Source organism: Ochlerotatus camptorhynchus, unplaced genomic scaffold (genome assembly GCF_037179485.1).
Source record: "Ochlerotatus camptorhynchus isolate MF236.1 unplaced genomic scaffold, CSIRO-AGI_Acam_v1.1 ptg000098l, whole genome shotgun sequence".
Taxonomy (NCBI): domain Eukaryota; kingdom Metazoa; phylum Arthropoda; class Insecta; order Diptera; family Culicidae; genus Ochlerotatus; species Ochlerotatus camptorhynchus.
In genome coordinates, this window is record NW_027040588.1 from 257,891 (window position 1) to 282,730 (window position 24,840).

The 24,840-nt window shown below is 43.4% G+C and overlaps 1 protein-coding gene across 1 annotated transcript in view; it reads right to left on the bottom strand.

Moving 5' to 3' along the window:
• The window catches only part of LOC135698903 (uncharacterized protein DDB_G0290587), a 525,472-nt gene that overhangs the window by 256,828 nt on the left and 243,804 nt on the right, over positions 1 to 24,840 (bottom strand). The gene's annotated exons all lie outside the window — the stretch shown is intronic.

Below are 24,840 nucleotides of genomic sequence, written 5' to 3' on the forward strand. Positions count from 1 at the left end.
AAATTGGACATTGAATGGATATTGGACTCGAGAGCAAGTCGTCACAAGTTCAAGAGTTCGACAGACCGCTGGTAATTGAAAGTGCCAAGCAAGGTGAGAAACTTATTGCTACTAAAGAAGGCACAGTGAAAGCGAAGACGTTCATGGGTGAGAACAGTCTGACATTGTCCTTGGAAAACGTCTTATTTGTGAAGAACCTCAAGTTCAATTTGCTGTCATTGTCGCGGTTGTGAAATAATAGCTATGGTGGAACTACGCGGGAATCTATTCTACCTGACGATGCAGCGTTATACATCAGATTCGGCCATCCTTGCGAAAGGTGATGGTGATGAGTTGCAACTATGGCACAAACGGTTTAGTCACTTGAGCTTCAAGAATGTACGACGCCTGAAGCAGAGCGAAATGGTAGATGAAATCGGGGAAATTAAAAATGAAGGTGGATTTTGCGAGTCCTGTGCAGAGAGCAAGATGACCCGGTTGCCATTCAACAAGAGTCGACTGAGCACAACAAGACCATTGGAGCGTATTCATACGGATGTTTGCGGCCAGATAACACCGAACACAGTAGATGGGTATCAGTACTTCGTGTCGTTTATCGATGACTATACTCATTTTGCTGTTATAATTTTTTTTTTTTTTGATTATAGTCACTTTAACGCTCTTGGGTCATTCGTGACTTTTCCGGGGGTGAGATTATATATTTGATGAAACGGAAGGACCAAGTGTTTGATTTCTTCAAAGTATACGAGGCCATGGCAACGGCAAAGTTCGGGAACAAGATCGCAAACTTGAGGTGTGACCTGGGAAGAGAATACTTTTCGAATGATCAGCTTGCGTACTATATGAAACAAGGAATTCAAGTTGAATCAACCGTTGGTTATGCACCACAGCATAAGCGGACCATTGTGGAAAAATGAGGACTATACTAGCTGAATCCGGAGCACCGAAATCTATGTGGGGCGAAGCAGTATTGAATGCAGTGTACACAACAAGCCGAAGTCCAACTGAAGCGTTGAAACAAAACTGTACCCCGGCTGAATGTTGGCACGGTGAGAAACCAGATGTTGGGAAACTGAGAGTGTTGGGATGCCATGCAAATGGGGTTCCGAAACAAAAGAGGAGCAAGTTGGACCCAACCGGTTTGCGCAGTGTGATGCTGGGCTATGCACCAACCGGTTATCGTCTGTGGAATCCAAAAACGAGGAAAATGTTCGTGGCACGAGATGTGAAATTCGACGAGACAAGTTTTCCGTTCAAGACACCAGAGAAATCGCTGGAGGAAGAAGTAGCTTCGATGCTGATTCCTGAAGTTATTCCAGCCGTTGAAGAGATCAATACAGATGACGTGCAGCCAACGAATTAATTTGAAGATGACCATCAAGAGCTGTGCGAAGATGAGTTTGAAGATGTTGACGAAGTTGCTGACAACACTAATGAAGAAGGTGCATCGGCGCTCCCACCACACTCGAAGAATGGGAACAACTGTGAGGAGTGTGTTCCGAGGTCTAGTGGTCGGGAGCGTAGGACCCCAGATTGGTTAGCTGATTTTATTGCCCCCTATAGAGCCCTTTTCTGCTGCTGATGAATCTCAGCAGGTTCCTACATGTTACGATGAGGTTGACGGTCATCCCCACGAGACAGAATGGAGGCAAGCAATAGCTGACGAGCTAAGGTCTTTGAAGAAAAATCAAACCTGAACGATGGTGAGGTGCCCTGATGCAGTGAAGCCTGTGCCGACTAAATGGGTGTTCACGTTGAAGACCGATGCCAGTTCACGTTGAAGACCGATGGACTATGAAGAGATGTTTGCTCCAGTGGCAAAGCTTTCAACTATACGGACGATTCTGGCGATTGCGACGAACCGAAACCTGAAGATCCATCAAATGGACGTAACAACGGCGTTCCTAAACGGTGTTCTCCAGGAAAAAGTGTACATGCGTGTTCTAGAGGGGGTAAGCAGTCAACCGAATGAAGCATGCTTGTTGAAGAAATCGCTATACGGTCTCAAGCAATCACCTCGCTGTTGAAACGAAGTAAAAAACGACATAAAATGAGGCTGCTTAGAATTCTATAGACCACCACCAACCATGCTGCTTAAGCCACAAATAACCTTTTGTCAGAACTTTTGGTTACTTGGGACCCTAACCTACTTGATTAAAAAAATCATAACTCATGAACCAAGAAATTTGGAACTTGAGCAAAGTTGCTTAGAATTGATTGTCCTACAACTTTTTCGAACATGGCATTGGTCTATCACAAATAATAAAAAAAGGTTATAATTTCACCAATTTTGTGAACCACGACGTCATAGACGTCTTAAAATTATGAATTCGGAGTTATGATCTGAAAATAGACCCTGAAGACGCTCCCCTGGAAGATAATAGACGTCTCATCAGAATGAACTCGGAGTAGTGACTGGAAAATGGACCTCAGGGTCAATTGGATGGTCCTCCGGAATATCCGTTAAAGTGGATAGTCCAAGAAAACTGATCTCAGCACTCTGTGGTGTTTTTAGAAATAGGCATAATTTGTCTTTTTATTATCATGGATGACACTAGGTGGTATTTGAGTATTTAATAACTTCTAGGCGCTTTTAACGGAATTTTTGAATATTATTCCTTGGATTTCTTTGACTTCTTTCTCTTGATTTCTAAGAGATCCTTCTTTGGAGTAAGAGGTTAATGAGGGTCTATCTTTAATGTTTATAGTTTTAATTCATCACATCAAAATTGAATCAATATCGAATACCATTTGAAAATATCGTCTTATTGAGTTATTATTCATATTAATTTATGAGTGGATTCAATAAAACACCGGAGCTCTAGGATCAATTTCATGAATTCAACACTTTTATGGATGTTCCGGATATTTAAGTGGATCATCTTGTGATCCCCAGTTTAAATTTTCTGATCAAAACTTCGATTTTATTGTTATAAGACGTCTATGAGAGGTTTCTAAAAAACCGCGTAGCTCTAGGATAAGTTTCATAAATTGACAACTTTTACGGATGTTCCAGATCTTTTAGTGAACCATTCCGAGGTCCCCAGCGTCCATTTTCTGGTCATTCCTCCGAATTTATTGTGATAAGACGTCTATGAGCGGTTTCTAAGAAACCGCGGAGCTCTAGGATTAGTTTCATGAATTGACCACTTTTACGCATGTTCCGGATCTTTCAGACCAGACTTGTGTCCTAGAGGAAACTGACTCATCCCAAAAGGTGGCCAACTATCTGCTTACCATCTTCTCCAGATACTTCAGGAAGTTATCTCTTCAAATTGCCGTACAATCAGTGTTTGGTCCCAATTAGCTCAAATCCCATATGGTACGTGTATTCGTTAATGCCGGATTGAACGTACTATAGGAATCCAGTCGCATCAGTACCATAGGAATCTGGCAACAACGAATCCGCACTATAGGAATCTTGACTGTATATGTTTTTGTGACCTACTTGTCAACGAGTGATCTGACGTGCCGAACAGTGTGCCATGCTGTGCTTCGGAACAGTGTGCAGAGTTGATTACCCCTTGGAGTTTTCACTTCAATTTGACACTTCGAAAATAAAATAAAATGTTCACAAATTCCTTTCTTGTTGATCGTCTAATTTTCAAGAAGATGTCTGTCAAAATTGATTACTTGTCTGTTCCTTCTGTCAAATTTCAGTGAAAATTCACCAAATGGAACACAGCCATAGGATGAATACTCAGAAGCAGACCCTCATATCATCCAGACATTATTTGACTTCCCTTTTCTTGAAAAACGCCGAGTTGACCAATTGTGTTCTTTAGGGGTATTGAGGTGATTGCAGATTGCGCATGTAAACGAAATTAAAAATTTCATCAATTTTAGGAGGTACACTGGAACTATTAAAATAAGTAAGTGATCGCGCACGGTCAGGACCCTTTCTTACGTTGTGATTTGATGAATAAAAGACGATGACGATTTGGGCAGCCCTGCGCTGGCAGCAGGCAGATGATATTGTTATATTTTTTGTAGTCGTATTTCAGAGACAGCACTTTACAGAGCTATTTCTCTGTAAAGTGCTGTCTCTGAAATACGAACTCAATAAATATAACAGTGCAGTAAGAACAAGTGCTGGTATCTATCGGTTGATATATTCTACTTAGGGTCATGGCGGTAAATGTCGCTTGAACGAACAGTGAGATTATATCTGCAAAAAATCACCATCTTAGCACCCCTTGGTGGGACTTTTCATGAGATCGAGCTGTCAATTTGTTAGTTTAGTGTCAAACAGTGAAGGTAATATTTTGCTTTAAATCTTTAAAAATCGAGATGAAAGCATATGGGTTCGAAAAAAATATCGTTGTCCTCAAAAAACGAAGCTACTTCAAATAATGAGCATGATTGCTCTATTATTGCCAGATCAGCTGTATTTACCCAGAGAACCAATAGACGTTGCTTGGGACTAGCAATCATCCTCAATGTGTAAATACAGTTAATCGAAAATTAGGCAATACCAACGCCGGCTACGTCCGAATGCTGGTCAAGAAAGGAATGGGTAGGAATATGTTGACGTAATACTCTCTTTAATGGAAGCCGAGAACACCTCTGCACTTCCACGAGAAATCACTGGGTTGTTGGAAAAAATGGTTGAGATTGCAACAGGATTCGTTTTGGTAAATGATATGCTGAATTGATGTTCTGACGATTCAATATCGCGAAGGAGCTTGGGTTTGAAACCACGGTCTTCAGCTCAGCAAGCAAAATCGGTCGCCGCTAGGCCACCGAGCTCCTTATATCACTGTTGGGATTTGTTTGCGCACCCCTGGCGCGCTCTGAAACATTTCAAATGTCATACAGAAAGATGTTTAACAATCGTCACTCAGAACGAACCGACCAGCCGAAGGGCTCGAGTATATGAAAATACACCAGACGATTAGTTTGTTCTGAACCCTCGAACGAGAAACATATCTTTTTCATTTGTCCTGAACCGAAAACTCGCGAGTATAAAAGTGTCGACGAGGGAAAATCCTTTTTGTTTTTCATGCGTGCGTGCAGTGATTTTTTTTTATTTCTCGCCACCCAAGGATCACCTTCCTTGCCACCGTTCAACATCAAAGGATTTTGCACCCCTTCATCGTTTGTAGCAGGGCACTTTTGATCGCCAGCAGCGACCAGTGGCTGCTGCAACATAATATTCCCAGGAGAGGTCACGATCGGTCGAAGCCCGTGTCATTCCGGAATTTGGCGCAATACGGATTTCCGCGGCATTGGATCGGCCGACGAAAAAGTTTTCTCCGGTGAGAACTGAGGGCAAGGTTTGCTTCTGGCGATTGTAGCAGCTTTCCCGAGGCAGAACAAACAAGGTAGAAGCAAGTTTAGCGCTGGTAACCAGTCCAATAGGGTGAGTCGCTCATTTTCCTTATCGTCATTTTGATTTTTTTTTACATGCTTTGAAAGCATTTGAGGTGATATTATTGTTCAACCTAGATGAAAGTCTAATTTGCTTTTTTCTGCTTCCTTCCTTTGTTTTTAACACGCCTCATATACTATTATTTATTCCTTTTGTATCGAATTATCGACCATTTCATTTTTTTTTGTTTTGTTAATTTGATGCTTTTGTACCAATTTTTTTCCTTTGATTGTTCTACTGGCTGATTTTGATTGCACTTTTGATTTGTTTTATATTCCTTGTTGAATACTTACTAGGCTTTGTTGGATATTAATACAATGAGCTCAAGTGTGGCTTTTTCGTTGGAACCCTACCGCAGGGAGACATCGTTTAATGACTGGTTTACCCGACTGAAATATTTTTTTCGGGTAAATAAGATAAAAGAAGAGGACAAAATGGCCTACTTCATTACTATGAGTGGCCCGGTAATATTTGCCGAGATTAAACTCCTGTTTCCGACGGGAAATATTGAAGAAGCAACGCTGGATGACATTGTTTCTAAACTTAAAAAATCGTCTCGATAAGACAGACCCCGATTTGGTACAGCGGTACAAATTTAGTACCAGAGTGCAGAACTCCGACGAAAATACGGAGGATTTTGTTTTGAATTTAAAATTTTGCGGCTTTGAAAACTTAATACCTGGTTGAAGCCTTTGTTAATAGCTAAGTAAACTTCAAAACACTTTTTCTCAAAAAACCCAAGATGAAATATTTTAAAACCTTCGCAGATTTGATTGTTAGGATCAATACTAACTTCCTGTGAAGATAAAACTGAGGTACATGAATGTTGCAAATTTTTGGAAATGGAAGTTGATTGTGGCGCGTCTGTGTCTGTTATAAGTAAAAAGCGATATTTGTCGAAGTTTGATAAGCCTTTGCTTAATAATTGCGAACCATTGATGGTCGTGAACGGAATAAAACTGAAAATTGTTGGGGAGGCAAAGGTTTCGGTGAAATTTAATGATAAAGAGGCACTAATGCAGCTCTTAGTTCTTGATTGTGAGAATGATTTCCATCCGCTTTTTGGTCGAACTTGGCTAGACATGTTTTATCCCGATTGGAGACAGTTTTTCACAAAGTCGTTACAAATTAACAGTTCAAATAAGGAGACAAGTAAAATTGCCGTTGACGAACTAAAAAACAGATTTGAGATCGATTTACAAAAAAAATTTCGTCGTCGATCAATGGTTTTAAAGCGGAATTAGTAATGAGGGATGAAACTCCTATGTTTAAGAAAGCTTACGGCGTCCCTTACAGATTAAAGGATAAAGTGGCTGAGTATTTGGACAGATTAGAAAAAGAAAAAGTAATTACCCCAATTGACACTAGTGAATGGGCTTCACCAATCATTATAGTCATGAAAAAGAATAACGATATTCGCTTAGTTATTGATTGTAAAGTGTCGATAAACAAAGCAATAGTTCCAAATACTTACCCTTTACCTACATCACAAGACATCTTCGCAAATTTAGCTGGTTGTAAATTTTTCTGTGCACTTGACCTTGAAGGGGCATACACGAAATTAGAATTAACGGAAAGATCTAAGAAGTTTGCTTGAGCTTGAGCTTGAGCTTGATTGACCGCCCACGGTTGCTACTCTGTTACTGCCAGATCAGCTGTAATTACACAGAGAACCAATAGACGATGCTTGGGACTAGCAATCATCCTCAATGTATTAAAACTGGTGATCTTAAATTAGGCAATACCAGCGCCGGCCACGCCCGAACACAGGTCAAGAAAGGAATGGGAAGGATTGTGTTGACATGACACTCGCTTTGATGGAAGCCGAGAACACCTCTGCACTTCCACGAGGTATCACTGGGATGTTGGATAAGAGGGTTGGGTTTGCAGCAGGGTTCGTTTTGGTAAACGATAAGCTGAATTGATGTCCTAACGATCATATAACGCGAAGGAACTTGGGACTAAACCCACGATCTTCTGCTCAGTAAGCAAAAACGTTTGCCACTAGGCAGACGAGCACCTTTTTAATCACCGAGTTCCTGATATTACCATGTAGTCATATTAACAAATAAAACGATTTACGAATCTTGAATGTGGATGGGCCTGAGATTAGACTCATGATGTTCTGCTCAGTAAGCAAAAACGGTTGCTCTAAGGCCATCGAGCCCCTCATATCACATAATACCGTTGCTCAAATTTGTGTATCCATTCAAACCCGGAACCAACGACAACAACGAGTTTCGCAAAATACACGATACACAAGCGATTTTACCATAAATCTCTTTGATATGTAAGGACCTCTGACCGCGTTTTTCTGCTCAGTAAGTAGGCCACTGTAACCGACGATCTTTCAAATCCGAAAACTAAAAACTACGAAAAAGTACTTAGGCCTTCATTAAGTTCCACTTTCACGCGACGTTCAATGACAGGGTCCTATCCAGGATTACATCTGAATAATCCAAATCTGGCCAACGCCCACCCTAAACCTAAACCTGTTCTAATCCACCTGAAATGACTAACGAATGGAAGACTTTGACTACCCAGCCATGCAATAGTCTCATTCCGTGCCTTATGGCAACTTGATGATTCTATTGCGCTCATCTTTTGGCACCACGCAGGGGAGACTTGGTCCTGTACCCAATGCTTAACTTATCTCCATTCCACTCAGCTACTCGCAATTTCTTGTGATATAGTGGGCGGAATATTATTATATGAGACAATTCAATGCAGACGTCTTTCCATATTTGGCAGATCGACAGGTAATCGGTGAGTTACCACGATAGTTGCTATTCAACAACTCGACAACGTCCCATCGTCAACGCCTGCTATGAGAATTTCCCATTGCAGACGTCAACGAAATGTCGTCATCGAGCTATCGATCACTACCCTGGTTATCGCCTGGTACCTTATAGCTCGATGCTAGAAGGCGAACCGGAAGAATCGATGAGCTACCTCTCCCCCCCGGAAAGATCTAAGAAGTTTGTAGTCATTAATACAATGTCTATACAAATAAAACAGATTGCCACAAGGGGCGTCCTCGAGTGCTTCTATTTTCCAACAAGTCATGGATAAGATATTAGAAGGAATTGAACACGTTTCATGCTACCTGGATGATATTTTAATCGCAGCAAACACCGTTGAGGATTGATTGTAGAGTCAAACTTTTATTGGTATTAGAACGTTTAGCTAATGCTAACATAAAAGTTAATTTTGAAAAGTGCAAATTTTTTTGTTACAAAGTTATCATATTTGGGGCACATTATTAGCGATGTAGGACTTATGCCTTGTCCTGACAAAATTACAACGATAGAAAAGGCAAATGCCCCAGAAACGAGTCAGAGTTAAAATCCTTTTTGGGTTTGTTAAACTTTTATCATAAATTTGTACCAAATTTGTATTCTAAATTGTATCCTTTGTATAATTTACTGAAGAATAACGCTCGATACGTTTGGGACGACGACTGTCAAAAAGCCTTTTTGGAGAGCAAAAATTTACTGACTAATGCAAACCTATTAGAATTCTACGACCCCAGGAAGCCTATAGTGGTAATCTCAGACGCCTCAAGTTACGGTCTCGGAGGAGTAATAGCTCATGTGGTGGATGAAGGGGAAAAGCCGATTAGTTTTACGTCATTCTCCCTTAATTCAGCTCAAAAGAAGTACCCCATTTTAAATTTGGAGGCTCTGGCTTTGGTATGCACTGTAAAGAAATTTCACAAATATATTTATGGGCAACACTGCCACTGCCATTAGTGGGAATTTTTGGAAAGGAGGGTAAAAATTCAATTTATGTTACAAGACTGCAACGATTTGTGATAGATTTGGCGATATATGACTTCGACATTATACATATATAGACCCTCATACATGTTAGGTAACGCTGATTTCTGCTCCAGATTCCCATTACAGCAGGACGTTCCTGAAGATTCAGACACAGAAGCTATCAAAAGTATTAATTTTGGTAAAGAAATACCAATTGATTTTAAATTGATCGCTGAAGCAACTAAAAAGGACAAATTCTTGCAAAAGCTACTATCTTTTAAGCTTAATGGCTGGCCTGATAGGGTTGGCAGACCATTCGTGGACGTTTTTTCAAACTATTTGGATTTAGAATTAGTGGACGATTGTCTTCTTTTTATGGACAGGGTAATCATACCAAAAGTTTTTGAAAATCAAATTCTAAAACTATTGCATGCAAATCACTCGGGTATATTCAAAATGAAACAAATGGCGTGGAGGACGGTGTATTGGTTCGGTATTAATACCGATATTGAGAAATATGTGGCTAATTGCGATGCATGCAATAGTATGGCAATAGTCCACAAACATAAGGAATCCTCCAAATGGACACCAACTACGAGACCTTTTAGTAGAATACATATAGATTTTTTCTTTTTTGAACACCGCACTTACCTGTTGGTAGTGGATAGCTTCTCCAAATGGATTGAAATTGAATAAGTTGTGTAGCCTTTTAGCTGCTCAGAAGGGAAAACGGGTAAGGTTATGCTGAGCACTGGGTCGCTAATACTCAATGAGCACTATCACACAACGTCAACAGAATATTCATTTTAGCCGGCGCTATACTTTCGTCAACAATTGACTTTTCCAGGTAAAGGGAACGGTTACCAATCAAAACACCAAGGTAAAAATATCTAAGGTATAGTGGACTTAAAAGGTTGAGGCCTGGGTTCCCCTTTTTGGATACGGAATCATACAGAACGAGAATGGTGTATATAAATTACCTTTGGGAATGCTTGCTTGAAAGAAAGCCAACTACTACCTCATTACATGCCTAATTTGTTTTTATTAGCCCATACTAGGGCTTTTGTTTTAAAGAGAGAGAGACATCTTTATGGGTGTACTACTTGCGGTTGTTTCTGCAGTGGTGTTGATGGTGAACGATGGCTTCGGTGGCTAGCATTGGTGGTGGTGGTGATAATTGAAACGTCTTGGTGGCTTCTGGACAGTGGGTGATGGTCACGGCCCGGTTCAACCGTATTGGGGGTTCATCAACGGACTATTCAGGTAGACGACCTGTATTGTTGGCAGCTGCGTGTTGTCTGGTCAGCTTCCAAGATGGCGTTGGGAAAATGGCCGCAAGACGTTCTCCTTCAATTCAATTTGACCGAACTTCCTTCCCAAAATGTCACGGAATATCGGCGTCTTACAAGGATACCGACGTGCTTCGTCTAGCACTCGGCCTACGCTATTGCTGTGGGATATATACAACCCTTCCGGATGACACCAGAAGACGTAAACGAAAAGGCCCGAATATGGACCTTTTCTTATAATCTTCACGCTGACACCAGACGCTGACGGCTTTGACTACGGATAACAATAGCTAACGTACTATTAACGTTTTGTACTAGCACTACTTTTTATGAATTGTTTGTGACCGTCCAACTATCGACTAACTGCAAGAAAGCAACTTTAAATTATCGCGCACTTCGACTACCTTGTAAGTCACGGACAGGAATGAGAGCCACCAATGCTTTGAAGTGGTTATTTAATACCTTGGTTAAAATATTCTGAAATATCTTCGGAAAATCCGAAGTTTGACATGTCTTTTCTTTACGGTTGGTAACCCTTCCAAACAAGGAACTCTTTGTCGACTACTAAGATGGGTGCTATCTTGGCTACAACCGCTGTCAACAAACACCCTGTGAGAGTTGTGTAACGCGTACTCATTAAATAAATGGACGGCTCTGCGCATTTTTCTAATGACAGCTAAGGATGCAACCGCCAGTGAGGCTGTCCGATATTGTACAGGCTTGGATTAAGGAATTAGGTTCTCACTGGCAGGCGTGACAAATGACATTGGGATGCTTGTGGAGGAGCCAACAAGCTACAAGATTGGGACCAACGGTTACAGTTGGTAGCTTATTTCGCACGTTTTGGTCTTCCCGACGTTTTGGTTTCGGGCAATTGTCCTCCTTTCAACTCTTGGACTTTTGAAAAACTTTCTAGAGAGACAAGGGATAAAGGTTATGAAAAGTCCACCTTATAACCCTTCAAGTAACGGTCAAGCTGAGAGGTTGGTTAGGACTGTGAAGGAAGTTCTCAAGAGGTTTCTAATGGACCCAGATATTTCGGAGTTGGATTTGGAAGACCAAATAAATCTGTTTTTAATTTAATTTTAGAAATAATAATCTGACAAAAGATGGGCATTTTCCATCAGAAAGAATATTTTCATACAAACCAAAGACTATTTTAGACTTAGTGAATCCGCGAAACCATTATAAAAAAAACATATGTACAGTCCGATGATGAAGTTAACACTAAGCATCAAGGTGGAAATATTCCGAAAGTTTCAGAGGATGCTATAGACAATCTGATGGCTGGGGATGAAGTGTGGTATAAAAATGAAAATCCCTGCAATCAGGCTAGATGGATTAAAGCCATATTCATTAAAAAGTATTCTCACAACGTCTTTCAGATATGCATTGGAAGCGTGGTCGCCATGGCGCACAGGCTGCAGATCAGAGTCTGTAAGAAGATGATACCTTGGCAAAGGCCAAACGTTTGGGTCACGAAAGAGGCGCCAGCACCCGAGGCCACGAATTCGACCACGAACGACGATCCGGAAATCCCCAACGATGAGCCGCCCATTGGCAAAGTACGGGAACAGGCTCCGAAGGGAGATAGGAAGCGGAAACGTCAGAATTATATCAGTGATCAAAAGGAACCTCGGAGATCCAAACGTATGAGAAAAGAGAACCGTAGTGATGATTATTATTACCCATGATTTTTTGAGTTTTTTCGGATTAATTACAGTCAAAATAAGTTTTGAATTCAAGATATCTTGTTGGTTAGTTTATGGGTGAATTTCTCACGCTCTGATTATTGTTTAAACATTGTAAAGGGGGAAGAATTGTTGGGATTTGTTTGCGCACCCCTGGCGCGCTCTGAAACATTTCAAATGTCATACAGAATGATGTTTAACAATCGTCACTCAGAACGAACCGACCAGCCGAAGGGCTCGAGTATATGAAAATACACCAGACGATTAGTCTGTTCTGAAACCTCGAACGAGAAACATATCTTTTTCATTTGTCCTCAACCGAAAACTCGCGGGTATAAAAGTTTCCTCGTCTACGCCGACCGCCGTCAGAATGCAATCCACCTTGTGCAGTGGATCATCATGGGAAAACTCTACACACTTAGAAATTATCGCCGACTTCGGTAATTTTTTCCGAAATCTGAACAGCTAAACTTTTCGGTAAAATTTATGCAATTCAAATCTATTGCTTTTCAGCTACTTTGAAACTAAATATCCACTAAAATGACAAGATTTGAACATTTAAACAAGGTTGGACATGTTTTGATATTATTTTCAAATTCAATAGCCTTTAAAATGAAGGTCAAAGTTTTACCGAACGTTCAGCTGTTCTGATTTCGGTGAAATTTACCGCGTTTTATTCGTCGGTAGAAGGAATCCTTATCCTATTCGACATTTTCGAGGCCATTGCGATTGCAAACCTAAACAATCAAGCTGTCAGAAATACCGGGTTGCCAAATATACCATATATGTTGACCCAAGATTGGTGTGCGGAGTGACCTACCCCTTGATGTTTATACTGATTGATTTTTAATTTATGGATGCATATGGGACTGTCAAATCGCCATATTGAATATTTCGGGCACTCGTCTGTGAAGATATTCGAAGTCAAGTTGAGCAAATGACAAGCGGCACTGCTATGGAAGACACGATAGCAATTTAATTAATTTACATTTTAACAAAATTTACCTAATGCACTAGGTGTTCATGACTACTAAATATATGTCCCTGTTAGTCTGCGGCATATGGCATGTTCATATTGCTCATTCTCTCCAGACGTGTTTCCCTAAGCTGTGTGAGTCTAGGAAAGCCAACCCTCCCCCCACACCTATCGATTGCAACGGGTGCTACAAATTGGAAAACGTTATCCGGTGTTGTGTTGTCATCGCATGTATGCATATTTACCCCATAATCTAATGGAACGTACCTACAAATTGCCGGAAGGTGAATTATGACACGAGAAGCCTCCATCAGGAATGGATGGATGGCTAGGAAACTAAGCAAACGGGAAGTGTCGTGTCAAGATGTTACCATGAGTTACACGGAGCGCAGGATGCCAAGAAGCACTCGATTTTAGACTGACTCCCTCGAGGCGGAAGCCAGAGATGCAATTGTGGTTAGTGTATGTGTGTGAGTGATGGATGAAGGATGCATTTCGAAATTGCATCCGCTGCGTCAAATTTAAGCTTGAGGATATTTTCGAACCCGTAATGCCACTCGTGTGGATCGAATCTTATCAATCGCAGCTAACTTTGTTTTCGATGGCTTGATGGAATATCAATCAGCTCCTTCCTTGTTTGGGAACTTGACGGGTTTAGATGCAAATTGGTTTTAACTCAGTACTCGGAGCGAAATGGGTCGTACTTTACTGAGATCGCTTAAATTACTGAGCGAAATTTTACAATGTTTGTCAACAACCAAATTTCCAGATAAAACCTGGAACACGGATGTCCCATGCGCCCTTCCCACCATACCATAAACGGATCCGTCGTTTCTGAAGTGTGCCAACAACCATCAACCGTGCAGTGGGTGTAAAATTTTATAAATGATATTTTAACGACGACGTCGTTCTCGAATGGGACGACAACACGGGCGGCGATAAAAGATGACTCCTCCGTCAGTCACAGTCGACTAACGATGGCGAACGATGGATGGAGACAGGTAGAGGTATTTAGCATTTTCAATGAAAGCAATGATAAATTTTTCGAAGGAAGGATAGCTGCCACACTTTCCAGCTACTTTCAAGATGGAGTTTCAACCTACTCTCACAACCCAAGTAACCTATGGATGGGATGAGAGTGAGGGAGAAAAGTTTCCTGAATCTATCAACTTACTACCAACTTACTCGTCATCGCATAGCAACAGTTGGTCTAGTGATAGTAGGCTAAGCAGGGAACAACGAACAAGCTAGAGGTACTTGTCAAACCGGGTGGTAAAACTATACAGCCATTAGTTAATACGCACTAATTGCTATAGCAGAGAAGCCAACACTTCCGTTCCGACCGACACGGATCGACCAATTTGTTTTCGTTAAATATTTATCACCATTACACGAAATAACAACAAAGCCACACGGGAGCTGAGGTGGGTTGGGAAGGGGTGCGGTTAGATGAATTTCTTTGTTGCCTCTGGGTATTTGGGTTTGCCTGCTCCAACGGATACAGGCGTTTACTTTCCGAACCAGGGAAGGCTTGGTGAAAATGGAAACACCTGTAGTTTTACTTGTAAGGTACTTGCTCGCCGGTAGACTCGAGACAAAGCGCGTTGTTTAGTAACAGCTACACCAGGATAGCTATCAGTCAGAAAGTGACAGGCTTTGTCAGTCGGGAAGCCAAGGAGTGTTCAAGAAGGGGGGATTTCAGACTCGCTGATGAATCTATCTTTCAGCGTTATTTGAAAGTGGGTTTCAATGAGATTGATGAGTAGGGGTTCCTCCGGAATCGGTTCTAGAACAAATTTTCTGGAGAAAAAAAGTTCAATTCATTGTTTCTGTTGGCTTGTAGGTTCTTTTAATATGTTTCTCGAGAACTGACGTTTATATTCGAACTGCAAGAGCAAATTTTCATTACGTCGAAAGTAACAAAGGTAAACAAAATCGAGCTATCAGTGTCAATCGATGCCCCTGCTATTACACTATATACTGTCCGAACATAGGATCACGTCCCATTTTGAAATTTATTTACCAGTCAATTGCTTTGTGCCGTAATCACCTTCCGATCAAAATATTTTTCGATGTTTCTTAAGTAACCCGATTTCCATGGATATGCCGTTTGTCTTAAGTAACAGAGCAGAGAAAACCGTGAAAAGTGTACATTCGTCGTTTCGCTTTCTCGTTATTAAAGTGAATAAATCGAACTGTTTGTGGATAAGATGATTTTGGTGGTCCTAAAATAAGGAGAAGTGATTAATAATTCCCCCGAATACCCTGTTAAATCAAGGGGTTGGTCACTCTACACAGTGTGCCAAAATCAAACTTGGGCACACCCGGGCGCAGTCATTGGCGCTGTTTGGCACCCATGGTTACAATTTTTATGATCTTTAAAGTTACTGGCAACACTGAACTTTTTCTGCGCCTGCGCAGTGTGCATGTATCAAAATTTGTTTTGATGTTGCCCCAATACAATCCAATTTTTACAAACCACAACCGTGAATCTCCATCAAGTCCCTCCAGTGATTCTCCAAAATCGAATTGAATTCCACAAAGTAAAGTTAGCGCACATCCTATTGCCTGTCCGAAGCAGTAGGTACATGCAAAAATCAGGGCAATCGCTTGCATAGCAACACCACTCAATCAATCTAAACATCCCACGAAGGGTTCTGATCAACTATGAGCCGGAAATTATGGATTCGGTCTGAGCTTGACCATTTGGACAGCTGTTCCGACCGAATAACTTCGTTTTCGGACAGTCCTGTGCTGGTAACAACTGGTTCAAACGACACTACACCAAGGGTGCTGAACTGTTGAATTATGTGCTGGATGTTGTCCGTAAGGAATCCGAGGGTTTTGATTGCATTCAGGGCTTTCAGCTTACGCACTCTCTCGGCGGTGGAACTGGCTCAGGTAAATGTTAAATCTTTTGTAGCGTTGGCAGAATTCAGTAGCAAAAATACCTTCCTCTCCACAGGCATGGGCACACTACTGATTTGCGATATTCCACCACGTCGTTTGAAAATGTCCTCCACCTTTATCCACGAAAACATGCGTGTAGGCATGATTTTGAGTTCTTTCTTCGTTTTACTTATCAATTCCTCCTCAGTTTTCGCGACAAAATTGTTGGAGTAGATCTTACGGTTCAGGTTGGCCCAGAAATTCTCGATGAGACGCAGCTGGGGGACGTTGGGCGGCTTCACCGCCTTGGGAACCACTTCGATATTCAGCCGCTCCATCTCCTCCAACGATCGCTTCGAGTAGTGGACCGACGCCAGATCCGGCGAGAACACCACTTCTTCGCCCTTATGGTATTTCTTGATGAACGACGCAACTTCCGGCAGGCATTTCGTACTATAAATTTCTCCGTTCGCGGCCAGTCCGTAGCGAAAGAAGAGCGACGTTGACATCCCCTTCTCGCTGATTGTCAGCCACAGCAGCACCTTCTTGGGGAATCTTGGTGTGTGAAATGAACTTCACCTCGGAGCTCACTTCCTTCGTGGGGGAAGTAAAATACGAAGCGCCTTGCCAGTCGTTGCCATCCAGGGTGAGATAGGTTTCGTCGTCCATCACCACCGCCACGTCGCAATCGCCGGGAAAAAACGAGTAGACCATCTTATTCAGCCGCTGCCGCTGCGTCATTGCCTGCAGCTCCGAAACCAGTAGACTTGGCTTCCGCTTCCTGACATGTATGTTCATGTTCGCCAGGTACTTTTTCACTGTTTGGCCGGCCAAGCGCACGCAGCGATACAGCCACTTTTCCCTCGGTCTTCCTCTTCAACATCCTTTGGAGCTTCTTGTCGCTCAGGGTCATCGGTTGTTCGGAACCGGGCTTTCTTTCGATGCTCTTATTGTTGTCTTATAGTGCCAAGATGTTGTAGATGCCGGAACGGGCGTATCCGGTGTCCACAAAGTGTCGCACGATGTACGTTTTCGACGCGGTGGGATGCCGTTCTTTGAACGCGCACACTTCTGAACGGAGCAGCTTCACTGTTTTTGCCATCACCGTTAGAGTTCGACTGATAGAGCTGTCAAATTTTGTCTGCTGACTCATGGGCTACTATGATTGATGCTGCATGGGTAGTTTCATCAGTGCGGGTGGAGGTAAACCCATGAAAAATCGACAATTTGAGTCCATATGCTACTGTTAATCATTACTGAAATAAAATCTGGTTATATTAAAAATTAATACTGTTAAATTAATTATGTCACAAATAAATTGCAGCAGCATGCCCCACAAACTCAACGCAACTGGAAAAATTTTCATGGAAAGTCCCCTTTTAGCAGAATGAAGCGCCTCCAACTGGCCAACTCCAACATTGGAAGTGTGCCCTCTTCATGTGAGTTAAGGTCATTAAGTTGAGGTAATCTTCCATCCGGAAACACTTGTCTGGAATCTCCAGCGACTGGATCCAATATGGTGCACGATCCGTTGATGAACGAATTTGAAGCTTTCCTTGGCGAGCCATCAGGAAATGCTAGCGAAAAATCAATCCCTTCATAATCCACATCCTTCAGAGATCGTTCATTGTCCGCATCTTTTACCGTCCTCCAAATCTTCCTGATATCGCCCAACCAACGCTCAATATATTTTAACACCTTGAATTTCACCTTCACCTTGCATAGCATAGCTTCCACCTGCAGCCGGAACAGATTCGAGTGGTAGAAATATTCCGTTTCCTTCAACCGATTGATTTCCTCTGCCGTCGGCAGTTTGTTTCGCTTAGCGCCTTTCGATTCCGAATAACCGACAGTTGTGAGTTGTGACTAGCACAAAGCGACCATCACTTTCTTGACCGCTGTCGCTCCGTGAACAACTTAAAGAAGAGCTGCTGAAACTAGAAACAGACGGTATCATCGTGAAGGAAACCCGTCACACGGACTGGGTGAGCAATATACTTTTGGTAAATCGCTCATCATCAGGTGCGTCCTTCAGAATCTGTCTAGATCCTATGCCTTTGAATAAAGCTATTCGGCGACCAAATCTTCAATTCAATACACTCGATGCGATCATGCCGGAATTGGGTAAAGCAAAAGTATTTTCAACGGTGGATGCAAGGAAAGGGTTCTGGCAAGTTGTTCTTGATGATGCCACTTCCTAACCACCTTCTGGACTCCCTTTGGCAGATACCGCTGGATAAGGCTGCCATTCGGAATATCATCGGCTCCGGAGATCTTCCAGGAGGCGATTGGAGATTTGGATCGAGTAGAATGTCTTGCGGACGATTTGCTGATTTTTGGATGCGGTGAAACCTTGGAAGAGACGATGCAGGATCACAACCGTTGTCTGGAGAAACTCTTTGAACGTCTTAAGCAGTGCAATATAAAGCTTAATCGTTCTAAACTCGTGTTATGTAGACCGTCAGTTAGGTTCTTTGGACATGTCCTTACCCATAGGGGCCTTCAGGCCGATGAGTCGAAGATATCAGTTATTAAAAACTATCCAGCTCTAGCAAACCGGAAGGACCTTATGCGGTTCGTAGGAATGGTGAATTACCTTAGCAGATTTCTTCCTAACCTTAGCGCGAATCTAAAAAAAAACTATAACTATGTGATGAAGTTTTTATCATAGAAAGTATAGATTGCAGAAACCTAACCTGACGGATCAATTGTTTAATTAATCTCCCAGCGTTATACGCCAAATATATAGGTAAATTTATTACTAGACTAAAGAACTATGTTAAAGAATTCATCACTATATATGCGCTATGTTTAGATACCGCTAGGAAAGTTGGAGACGATGAGCAGAGGAATCGATACTTATATAATTGGGCCCACTGAATTGTGAGTTGAGGTTAAGGTAGGGCCTAAACAATTGACTAATTGTTTGTAATCTTCTAGTTTGAAGCATCTTGAATAAAGCTGTCAAAGTCAGTAACGGTTATTAAGGATTCCCTGTTCTCTCTCTCGCAACAAGCTTCACAAATTCAATGATGAGCGAAGGATCAACCTCCTCCAAAGGAACGCCGGATGCGGACAATACGATGGTTTACTGTATGGCATGCGACCGCCCAACTTCCGCCGACAACTTTGTCTGTTGTGACCATTGTGAAGGCTGGTGGCATATGTCCTGTGCTGGGGTAACAGATTCGATAGAGGATCGTGAATGGGTTTGCAGTAAGTGCCTCCCTGTTCCTGCCCCATCAATCTCCGTCACTTCTACTTCTTTCGCGCGTCAAGCTAGACTGCAATTAGAACTGCAGCGGCTCACAGAAATGCGTGAGCTCGAGAGAATGTCCATGAATGTGGAACTAGAGCGCAAGTTCTTGGAACTGAAGTACCAGATGATGGAGAAATCTTTGCAGGCAGAAGAGGATGAACTACAAAGTTCTAGTAGTTGCACCAACAAGAAAGAAGCAGTGAAGCGGGATAAGGATATCGCCGATTGGGTCGAGAAGCAGTCTACCGAGCCGAATTCGATCAGAAGCCCCTCCGTGAAGTCAATGGTGAAGGAGATCGAAAAGAAGAGGATCATTCCCGGTACCATCATTGATGAACTAGAAGGTGCTGTAGGTGGTACTGGTGCCAAGGAACCACCACTCCTGATCGGCAATCCGGGCGATATGAAGTAAGGAAGTCAACAACTACCGACACATTCGCTCACAGGTACGAAACACGAAGGAACTAGAGAAGGTGAAGGATTTGCTGCAGTCGCATTCGGGAGAAGGTAAACCGTCCGAGCTAACGCTCGAGCAAATTTCAGTCCTGCAGGACTACTTATCGAGGTGCAAACACAAGAAATCTGCCGGAGCAATCCAGAAAGTCGAATCCATTTGAGCCGAGCGTCAGCAAAGGTGCTATACCTAAGACCCATCCAAAACAGGATCAACTTCCAAAGAAGAACCTCCCTCTACCTAAACCCAAGCATGGTAAGGAATGCGATGGTAACCGGAAAGATCAGCACCCCAGGACGCCTCCAACAGAACACCGTTCACTTTTGAAGCAGCGAAATGATGCCATTGACCAACAGCGTCATCGCGCCCACGAGCCGAAGCGGAATCCTGTACTAGAGCCTCGTCCTGCGCCGGAAGATAATAATCAGCAACGAAATACTACGAATCCAGGAAACGTAGAAACGAGTATCGTACCCAGCAGCCCACGCGATTGGCAGCAGCCGAACGAAAACGATTCGACGACATTGGAACGTAATCGAAGAGATCCCACACGAGTTACGGAACCACCTAACGTACGAAGAGAAGGTTACGATCTTGGACCTATACACCAACAACTGGCCGCCAGACAGGTCCTACCACGTGACCTGCCAACGTTTTCGGGGAATCCAGCTGATTGGCCCGTCTTTATTAGCCAGTATAAGTACACTACCGATGCTTGTGGCTACAGCGACGGGGAGAATATGGTACGCTTGCAACGGTGTCTAAAGGGCCCAGCATGGGAATCTGTACGAAGCCGCTTGATATTACCGGCCTCGGTCCCTCTCGTAATTCAAACACTCAAAATGCGATATGGTCGTTCTGATCTACTGATCGAATCATTAGCCGAGAGGGTGAGATCAACACCATCGCCAAAAGTTGACAAGCTGGAAACCATCATCGAGTTTGGCACTATGGTGCAAGCGATTTGTGACCATATTATTGCTGCACATCTTTACGACCACCTTGTGAACCCCACCCTATTGAAGGATTTGGTGGAAAAGCTCCCTGCCGAGTATAGGATGAGATGGGCTGGACATCTTAAGCAGCAAAGAGAAGTAAACCTGAAGACATTCAGAGATTTCATGGAGGAGATCGTCGGCGGTGCATACAGTGTGTCAAACGCCACTTTCGATCGATACAACAAACAGGACCGCCCTAAGCAGCGAGATCGGAATCTAATTCACGATGAAGCCGCAAAGGTGGATTGCTTGGTCTGCAAAAGGGAAGGGCACCGTGTGAAGGAGTGCAAGGTCTTCCTTGCTCTATCAGTTGACGATCGCTGGAAGAAGTTGCAAAGCTTGCAACTGTGTCGAACCTGTTTGTCAAGTCATGGGCGTAGAGGCTCCATTCCATCGTTACTGTTCCGTATCCTGCCGATTACACTGCACAATGGTCCCAATACGGTAGAATCGTTCGCCTTCTTGGATGAAGGGTCGTCCGTAACCATGATCGAAAACAGTTTGGCGAAGGAATTGGGTGTTACCGGGTATAAAAAGCCACTATGCCGTAAGTGGACCGGCGACATGGCCAGAGAGGAACGTGACTCGCAGTGCGTTTCAATTCTCATCTCCGGCTGCGGAAATTCGAGACGATCTAGAATGAACGAGGTTCGAACAATCCAAGCATTGGATCTCCCTAGGCAGAGTCTACCAATCGACGAACTGTTGAAGATTTACACGCACCTCGCTGGACTTCCCATTAGAGGGTATCACAACGCTGTTCCCAATCTGCTCATCGGTGTCGACAACCTGAAACTGGCGCTTCCGTTGAAAGTTCGAGAAGGTGACAATGGTGGTCCCGCTGCCGTTAAGACGCGATTAGGCTGGTGTGTCTATGGAGGGCAGCGTACCCAGGAGCATCCAGAATACAGCTATCACATCTGTGAGTGTGGAGGAGAGGATAATTTCGACGAAGCCCTGAAGGAGGACGCCGGAATCAAACAAGCAAGTACAGTGATCTCAGAAGAGGACAAACGGTCTCTACGGATACTTAAGGAAACTACTAAACGAGTAGGCTAGCGGTTTGAGTCAGGACTGCTGTGGAAATCCGACAATTTTGAGTTCCCAGACAGTTACCCGATGGCGGTCAAACGATTACAGTGCCTCGAGAGCAGAATGGCTAAGGATCCGGCACTTAAGCAGATCATCGAGCGGCAGATTGAAGAGTACCAGCAGAAAGGATATGCTCACCGGGCGACAGCGGATGAATTATTAGAAGCGGATCCACGTCGTACATGGTACCTCCCTCTAGGAGTGGTGACTAACCCGAACAAGCCAGGGAAGATTCGTTCGTTGAATTCACTACTTTTAAAAGGTCCTGACCTAGTAACTCCTTTGTGCTTCGTCGTGTTCCGATTCCGGCAATATACTGTGGCGGTGAGAGCAGACGTGAAAGAGATGTTCCATCAAGTCGGTATAAGAGGAGCAGATCGTCCTGCACAAAGTTTCCTATTTTGTAAGGACCCATTGGAAGTACCCCAAGTGTTCCGTATGGACGTTGCTACCTTTGGAGCGACGTGTTCACCAGCTACCGCACAGGACGTCAAGAACGTCAACGCAAGATCCTTCGAAAAGGATTTTCCACGAGCTGTCAAAGGAATCGTGTTAAATCATTATGTTGACGACTACCTGGATAGCTTTCTCACCGAGAATGAGGCGGTACGAGTTGCATCTGAAGTCCGGGAGATTCACCAACGAGGTGGCTTTGAAATTCGAAATTGGTGTTCGAACAGATCAGCGGTTCTTCATCACTTGGGCGAGAGTTTGCAGAATTCGGTAAAACAGATGTGTCTGGACGAAAACGATGGCACGGAGTCCGACGAGTCCTATTTCTCGGCTATGATCTACGATCTCAGGCCAACTAAAAGACAGATTCTCCAGTGTGTAATGTCCCTCTTCGACCCACTAGGGCTCCTAGCACCGTATTTAGTTTTTGGCAAAGTACTGATTCAGAATGTCTGGCGACTAGGAATCGGCTGGGATGAGAAGATAGACGATCGGTTGTTCGAGCAATGGCGTCAGTGGACCGAGATGATTGATCATATCAACAGCGTTCGCATACCAAGATGCTACTTTCGAAAGGCAGGGGACAGAGCTCTACAGAACATACAACTACATACATTTGTCGATGCAGGCAAAGACGCATGTGCCTGCGTTTCGTATCTGCGAATTGTGAACGAAGACGGTGAAGTGGAAGTGGCATTGGTCTCCGCAAAAACGAAGGTCGTGCCGCCGAAACCCATCACCATTCCAAGGTTGGAGCTACAGGCCTGTGTGTTGGAAGCACGCATCGCCAAGTATATAATCGACGGCCATTCCTACTCGATCAAGAAGCGTGTATATTGGAGCGACTCAAGCGCAGCCCTCAGCTGGATAAGAGCGGATCCTCGTAAATACAGTCCGTATGTAGCGTTCCGAGTGGCCGAGATCTTGGAAGCTACGAATCGTAACGAGTGGCGTTGGGTGACATCGGAGGAAAATCCTGCTGATGAAGCGACGAAGTGGGGCGCCGGACCATACTTCAATTCCAACAGTATCTGGTACAACGGTCCTAGCTTTCTGTACTTACCTGAACAAGAGTGGACGATCTGGAATCCAGTGGAATCGGGAGAAGAGGAGCTACGAGCCTGTTACCTTCATCGGGAGATACACACCCCGGAGAGTATTGTGGACTTCGATCGATTCTCTAAGTGGACGCATTTGCAACGTGTTATGGCTTACGTCAACCGCTTCATCAACAATTGTCATAAGGTTGGTCGTAGCACCGAGGGTCTCACGGCAAATCAACTAAAAATGGCCGAGAATTCTATTTTCCGGCTGATCACGCTTTCTGCGAATCGTTTGCGCCTGCCAGAGCAACAACTTCAGATTGAAAAGTCGAGCAGTATCTACAAATCGACACCAATCATGGATAAATGTGGAGTTATTCATGTGGACGGTAGAATCGCAGCAGCGCAATGTGCATCGACCGATATGAAATACCCTATTATCCTTCCGAAGAAACATCGATTGGCAGTGCTACTGGTTGGTCATTATCATCGTCACTTCAAGCATGGCAACAAAGAGACGGTGGTTATCGAGATTCGGCAACGATTCCAAATTCCAAGACTTCGGTCTCTAGTGAATTTCGTCACATCCCGGTGCTATCTTTGCAAGATTCGGAAAGCTCGGCCGAGTATTCCACAGATGGCCCCACTTCCGCAAGCTAGATTGTCACCCTTTATCCGTCCATTCAGCTATGTGGGACTGGACTGTTTTGGACTCTTCCTAGTAAAGGTTGGACGCAGTCAAATGAAAAGGTGGATTGCGCTCTTTACTTGTATGACTGTACGAGCCGTCCACCTGGAAGTTGCGAGCAGCATGACCACCGAGTCCTGCGTATCATGCGTTCGTCGATTCGTGTGCCGTAGGGGATTTTCCGTCGAAATCCATAGCGACAACGGCACAAACTTCCAAGGAGCAAAGCGGTTATTACGAGAGCAGATCAATAGCAAACTTGCAACGACATTCACCAGTTCGACAACAGCTTGGCGATTCATTCCTCCGGGTGTACCTCACATGGGTGGTGCCTGGGAGCGATTGGTATGAGCTGTTAACACAGCGATGACTGTGGCCTACGATAATGAGAAGCTGGACGACGAAGCTCTTCACACGATGATCGTTGAAGCAGAATCTATAGCCGACACTGACGAAAAGAACAAAATGGTTTGGCACAACAGAGAATGTGAAAGCAGATAGTGTGGAAATAGGACGATAATAACAAGGTTCAGATACATCGCCGGCTTTAAAAATAGGCACCACTTTTTATTCGAACTCAAGAGCGAATTTTCATTACGTCGTAAGTAACAAAGGAAAACAAAATCGAGCTACCCGTGTCAATCGATGCTCCTGCTATTACACTATATACTGTCCGAATATAGGATCACATCCCATTTTTAAATTTATTTGCCAGTCAAATTGCTTTTTGACGTAATCACCCTCCGATCAAAATATTTTTCGATGTTACTTAAGTCATCCGATTTCTATGGAGATGCCGTTTGTCTTAAGTTACAGAGCAGAGAAACCCGTGAAAAGTGTGCATTCGTCAAGGGGTAGGTCACTCCGCATACCAAT